Source organism: Phalacrocorax carbo, chromosome 2 (genome assembly GCF_963921805.1).
Source record: "Phalacrocorax carbo chromosome 2, bPhaCar2.1, whole genome shotgun sequence".
NCBI classification, from domain to species: Eukaryota; Metazoa; Chordata; class Aves; order Suliformes; family Phalacrocoracidae; genus Phalacrocorax; species Phalacrocorax carbo.
The window spans coordinates 106,301,018-106,307,017 of NC_087514.1; the positions used below are offsets into that span (position 1 = coordinate 106,301,018).

General features: G+C 34.4%; 1 long non-coding RNA gene across 1 annotated transcript in view; it reads left to right on the top strand.

Annotated features, from left to right (window-relative positions):
• LOC135311734 (uncharacterized) overlaps nucleotides 1-5,628 on the top strand; it is a 29,524-nt gene extending 23,896 nt beyond the window's left edge. The window contains exon 4 of the long non-coding RNA XR_010371321.1: nucleotides 4,572-5,628. This is a non-coding gene — a long non-coding RNA (uncharacterized LOC135311734). The remainder of the gene's footprint in view (nucleotides 1-4,571) is intronic.
• The last annotated feature ends 372 nt before the right edge of the window (nucleotides 5,629-6,000 follow it).

The window sequence follows — 6,000 nt, forward strand, 5'->3', positions numbered from 1 at the left end:
TTTTCTTAATGACAAGCAGAAAAAAATTTTGTAGGAAAGAGTTGAAGGTCATCTTGTAGAAAATATCCAGTCCTACATATGACATCAGAGGATATAATTCTGTAGCTTGCTATACCAGAAGCAAAAGATGATGACACCAATGAACTCAATAGATCGTTTTGATATACCTAACTTCCTGGACAGTGAGAAAACCAGTATTTACAACCATTTAACTGCATGAATCTGGGGCTTTGGTGTTATTTTAAGATAATTGTAGTATGGAATTTGTTTCCACAAGATGTAACAAGACAATTACATTAGTAAGCTTTTAATTAATATAAGTGATTCTGGAGCATCAACTACAGTTATGTAGTGTGTGGTCCTGCCTTCCTTCAGATATCAGCTGAAGCTTTGAGGTGTCTCCATTCCAGGATTATTAGCTGCATGGTGTGTCCACTGCAATACCGAACAGTCTCTGCCAGGCTGTGGCAGGCTTTTGAAAGTCATATTCATTTGGTTTCTTTCCCTATTGTTCTATGTAAAGTTTCTCTAACTTATGCTTCCCCTGATTTTTCAGTGATTACAATGGCTTTCTGTTACAGAAGATGGTTTTGATGGTTTTTGTTAGATGGTTGCATTATCTCTGCTTTATTCTGTGCTTCCTTTGAGGCAAAAGTAGAGGCAGTTATTATGAGACATGGTAAAAGAAACAAATTTCTAGTTTCTTGTTTGGTGGAAGGCAAAAGGTACAGTGCTAATATTCAGATTGAGAAACACACAGAAAAATCATTCCAGGTGTTGAGCCAGCAGTATGAAAGACTTTGGGAAAGTATCATGACCAGCACTTACAAAATGCCAGCTTAGTCGTTCGCTGATAATGATAAGGAGAAAAGCCCCACTTGCCCCTTAAAATCAATGACTGACTGTAGGGGAATAGACAGGGATCGGCGACCGGAAGATCACGGGATGTGACGGAAAGATAGACTCCTCCCCTTAGGAGTAGCAGGAACAGGAAGCGCAAGAGCTATATAAGCGTGTGACGCAGCTAAATAAACGGACATTTCGTATCCATCATATTGATGTCTGTGCATCACTATCCCCAGGGTGGGTAGAGCCCTGTGTCCTGGAGATATGCGGCCCAAGATAAGTGCTCCCACAGAAGCGTACAGCAACAACTGACTTTGTGCTTTAGGCTTAATTAAGTCACTAAGTATATTGTATAACTTGCAAAGTTACAAAGTTGTTGAAAACAAAACATTTCTTTTACAAAATTCACCATTCATTAGTGAAATATTCTTTTTATAGGGAGGAATCAATGTATTTTATTTCTATATATTTTTGTTTGTAATTTGATTGCCAGTCCCCCTGTTCTTCTCTGGTAAGAAACCATAAATAGATCAGCAACTCTGCAATTATTTTTTTAAAGATTTGATATCATAATTAAGCCAATTTCTGTTTCTCTTCTTTTTCAGAACTTTTTCTTTTATAATTCGAAGTTATCAGTCTGAGTGTGATTTTATTTAAGCAAAGTTTTCTGTTGTTTTTCTGTGAAAGCTTACATCTTGATAGGTATCAGCATGGTAAAGACAGCCTCAAGTGTTTACTTAAAGATGTTATGTTTCAGATGGGAGATTTCTAGGAAGGTATAGAAAAGATGCCTTTGAAGTAACCAGACTTAAAAACCTTGAACTGTAAAAAGTTATTTTATTATAACTCTTCATGGCTATAATGTGTACATTTTAGTATAACCTTTAAGGATCCTCCATTCTCTTTTTCATCATTTTTGGGTCCTTTCTTGATAAAGACCTGTCTAGTCTATAAAATTTGCACTTGAAGTTACAAAGAAGAAAGTGGCAAACATTCTGACTGGGAGCAGAGACCTGAAACATCTTTTCTTTCATATTCAGCACAAGTCTAGGCTATTTCTTGCGTTTGGATAAACATTTACCATTGATTTTTAGTTGTTTTAGTTTTGATAGCTGTATATTCAGCATGCAAGAGACACTGTCCTCCTGAGGACAGTGGGCAAGCTAAATATTGGGGACGTGAGACTGCTGGGTTCAAGTCTGGTTGCTTTACTATCCCACATGAGTATGTGAGATCCTTAGGCTCTTTATCATGTGCTTGTTCTCCCTAGCATTTTCTGCGCCTTCTGCCCATCTCCCTAATTTTTAAACATGAAACCTAATCTTGGCTCTAAAAAACATTTGTCAAGAGAAATGCTGGTATTTTCCAGAGAGGATGGGGAATTTGTTTTGCCAAATACATTTTGAAATTATAAAAAAGCTTTGTTGGGAGAATGCCTTAGCAGCTTTCATTTGCAACTTAATTCTTGTTTGCATTTACAAGAAAAGGAAATGTGTATTACAGGGAAGCAGAGCATTCTGTCTCCCTTCTTTTGCACTAGCTGCAGAACCAAAACTGTGAGAATAGCAGCTGTGTCTTTCTTCAATTTTGTGGTTCTTCCCGTTCATGTTTTCTGTTGTGGTCCCCTATGGAAAAATAATAAAATACAACCGAAAAAAAGCCTTTCACTCTAATGTGGTTAAACTGGTCTTCTTTGCCTATTAGCTTCCTTTAAAGTGTGGTCTCCATGCAAAACATCAACAAATAGTATAAGGATTTATTTTAGATTAAGCTCAGTGAAACAATGCATTTTCTCCAATAGATAGAATTCTTATTTCTCAACTACAGTTTGGCCTACGGTGGTCAAGACTGTAATATTTTAGGCCAAAAGTGCAATATACTTCCATATAAGACCTCAGTTTTTTTCCAGATCTCATGCCAAATTCACTTTTCTTGAAGTATAGTATCCAGAACACAGAATTGTTATTAAGAGCATATTGAATTTGAATATAAAGAACAGCATTCTGGCCCCTTATTTCACACTGCTTTCATGTTTAACTGAAGTATCTTAGTTTTATTTATTCATTTTATGAATGATAATTCTTGATTTTAGGCACTACTGTAATACTTTTCCACCTTGAAAGAAACACAAAAGGAAAAACCCAAAACATACTGATGTGTTCCAGAATCTAGAATTACAAAGGTATCGCCAGATTATTCCTCAGTACCTGTGTCTTATATATGTAAGAAGAATGTTTGCTTTGATATTTGTCAATGTAGAATGCAAGCCTTGGAAAGTAAAATTAAAGAGTTTCTGAATCAGTTTATGATATCAGAACTCACTGAAATCTATAAACTACTGAGAATTGATACTACACTGCTAACACTTTTCTAAGATTACAGAGTACCTTTTCCCATCCTGAAACAGAAAACAATTGTTTTGTTTGTTTGTTTTTTATGATCCCCACCTTAGGGTTCTCTATCTTTTGAATGAGAATAAAAGATTAGGAGGAATTCATTTTAGCTAACTACTTTGCACAGAAATAGTGTGCTTGTTATATTATTGAAGTTGTTAAAAGGAAGACTGTATTTAGAGTTGAAAACACTGTCATGAAACAATGGAAATCTACTCCTTAATTCCTAGTGACAGTTTTCCTTGATGACTTTCAAAAATTGACTGAAGATATCTCTCTATTAGCCCTTCCACATTTGTTCTTTTTTAAATTTAGTTCTGTTTTGTTTCTGCAGATTATCTCAGACTAGTTTTTCCAATGTAGTTAACAGCACAAACATGAAAATATTTTTTTCTGCTCAAGGGAGGAATGATAGGGAGGCAAAGTGAATGACAGCACTGTTTTTCAAAAAACAGTCTCCTGAGACTACAGTCTGAGAATCTCTATCACTGATCCACATCTCTAAAAGATCAATATATCTCACTTTTCATCCAGGATATAAACTGTTGTGTATTGCATCAAGACCAATGGATTTTCATTCTTTCAGATTTCACAGTAACAGAAATAATAATTAGTAGGATGTGTTGTCTGTTTTTGAGTATTTTTTGTGATGGTGATATTTGAAAACTGTCTATAAAATAGAGTTTGTATTACCCCTTCTGGGAAAATAATTAATTGAAAGTTCGTAGGCAACGAAGTCATTTAGACATCATAATGGTGAAGACAAGACTTAGACAAATGTATTTCAAAAGTATCAGATGAAGACCGAAAATGATCATTCTTTTTTTTTAAGAAAGTAGTTTTGGAGTAGAACAATCACCCTTTGTATCTGGGTGTACCTATCCTCAGAACTCTAGGCTGCTTCTTGTTGGTATTTAGTATAAACGTATGTAGTTAAATACTTCAGCAAGATTGGGTGTCAGCTATGTCCAAGATGGTAACTATTTTGCTCAAATAAGCTGAATTGCTTCAATTAGAAGTGTATCTATATATATATAAAAATCTAATTATATTTCATTCAATAGCTAAATGCCACTTTATTCTCATTCTTAGAAGGATGGCTGCCAACTGTACTAGTTTGTAGAGCATTCTAGGGATGTAGTTCCTGCCAGCACTCACAGGATCCCAGTTCTTCCCAGCACTCTATGGATGCCATTCTTCAAAGAGGCAGAGCTAGACGTGCACTTGAAGTTGGTTTTAAGCTCACCCAAAAAAAGATTTTTTTTCCTTAGTATCAAATGAATCTTTCTTTAATTTTATAATTTACAATTGTTTTATTTTTTTCTATAACAGATGTAAATGACCTCATTGATCTAACAGTCACTATAAAAAACCCTGTCTCTGAGGTCAAGAGGACACTTCCATGTTGATGGACAGTGGATTTCTTCTGATTAGAAAGTTCCCAAAAGTCCTGAAATGCTATCATCATCATCATCACCAAGATAACAATAAACATTTGTTGGAGACCAGAATTACTTCAAGAGGCTTAATTTTGCAATAATAATATGTGTCCACGTTTCGAGAAATTAAGTGTGAAGACCAGCCCACAGAATTGTTGATCTCATGAATTTACAATACTAATTCAGTGCATGCACAAATCAAATGTTAAAAAATATCAGCAGTTTTATTCTGTTATTTTTCTATGGCATGATTTGCATGATGAAGAATAGATTTTAGAGGCTTGTTGGGAGCTGCTAACAAAAGGTGTAGCTGAAAAACTGTATCTAGTTTGTAAAATAAAATACTTTTCCACAAGTAATCTGTGAGGAAGCTTTCTCTTTATCTTCCTTGCACAGATATTAAAAACACAGTAGAGTACTTTATAAGCTTGATGCTCATTTACTCCATACTGTGTATTTTTCTTTTTAAAATTTTAGACTGAAAGTATGGGCATTCTGATTCATTCAGGGTTGGTATCATAGGTCTTCAAATGGCCTGTGGGGAAAGAGAACTTGCCATGGTTTTGGTGCATTTCTTCTTTCAGCTCAAAGATGTTATAATTATAGGGACAAATATATTCACTTGATGATTTTTTATAGTGTATATGCTACACATAATTTGAGTGAGTTGACATTGCCATGAAGGAAGTTTCTTGCAACAGAGTATCACTGTATAGAAAAGTGGAACTTGTAACTGCTACTATTGTGCAATAGCAACAAAAATATGCTCTAAAAATATGCTCTGTGAAATAGCATTGGAAGTGTGAGTGGTCTGTTTTATTACAAAATGCCTTAAAAATATTAAATGGTTTATACTAACTTTGTAGATTTTAAGAACATTCCTTTTTTTTATTTTGCCTGCTGAAGTTATTTACTCCCTACATTTATATTATCAATTAATAAAGCAAATATAAGGCAGAATAATTGACTTGTCTGTAACAGAATATACTTTTTATGTGTTTTAATGCTGTGTACTTCAGTTGAAAAACTACATGAAGGTTTTGCAATGTAATTAATAAATAAATTTTTTTAATATGCAATTAAATAGTCTTTTACTTCTGTAAGGCTTTTCTTCCATGGTTCTCACTAGGTTTAGAATTCTGCTCCTAAATGCATGCCTTCACTTCCTAGCACTGGAAAAATAAAAATTGATTTTATCAATAGAAGAGTATTTTCTTGTTGTCATGGCAACTGAATTTCACACTTTACCTGAAGAAGCGTAGCCAGACATGAATTGCATTAAATTTCAAATATTTAGAGGTTAAAAGCTGAGACTTTTCATT